Source organism: Galeopterus variegatus, unplaced genomic scaffold, assembly GCF_000696425.1.
Source record: "Galeopterus variegatus unplaced genomic scaffold, G_variegatus-3.0.2 Scaffold62344, whole genome shotgun sequence".
Classification (NCBI taxonomy): domain Eukaryota; kingdom Metazoa; phylum Chordata; class Mammalia; order Dermoptera; family Cynocephalidae; genus Galeopterus; species Galeopterus variegatus.
The window spans coordinates 1-388 of NW_007788455.1; the positions used below are offsets into that span (position 1 = coordinate 1).

General features: G+C 41.5%; 1 long non-coding RNA gene across 1 annotated transcript in view; it reads right to left on the reverse strand.

Annotated features, from left to right (window-relative positions):
• Positions 1 to 175: 175 nt before the first annotated feature.
• LOC103584514 overlaps positions 176 to 388 on the reverse strand; it is a 1,884-nt gene continuing 1,671 nt past the window's right edge. The window contains exon 2 of the long non-coding RNA XR_549986.1: positions 176 to 256. This is a non-coding gene — a long non-coding RNA (uncharacterized LOC103584514). The remainder of the gene's footprint in view (positions 257 to 388) is intronic.

A 388-nucleotide genomic window follows, 5' to 3' on the forward strand; every position in this document is an offset into this window, starting at 1 on the left:
TGGGCTCCGGCCACCGTGTGTGATTTCTGAGAAGACACTGCTGAACACGTCAATTTCTTGTCACTCTAGGTCGGAACTCTCATGTGACCTGGGAGACTTGTGCTTCCGTTTTTTCTTCTTTTCCTTTTTCTTCTTCATTTTCTTATGCTTTTCTTTCTTCTTTTTCTTGTGCTTCTCTTTACATTATGAGGAACTGCAGCTGCTCCCGTCTCCATAGGACGTGGAATCCTCCAGTAACTGTTTTAACTGCTGTATCCTAAACATGGAAGATTGATCAAAGAACTGTGGTTTTTAACTTTAACTTCAAACAGTTTTCTAAGGTTAATATATGATTTATCACCAGTATGGGGCGCGGTCACAAACAACCACTTCACTAAAGGCAGCGCTT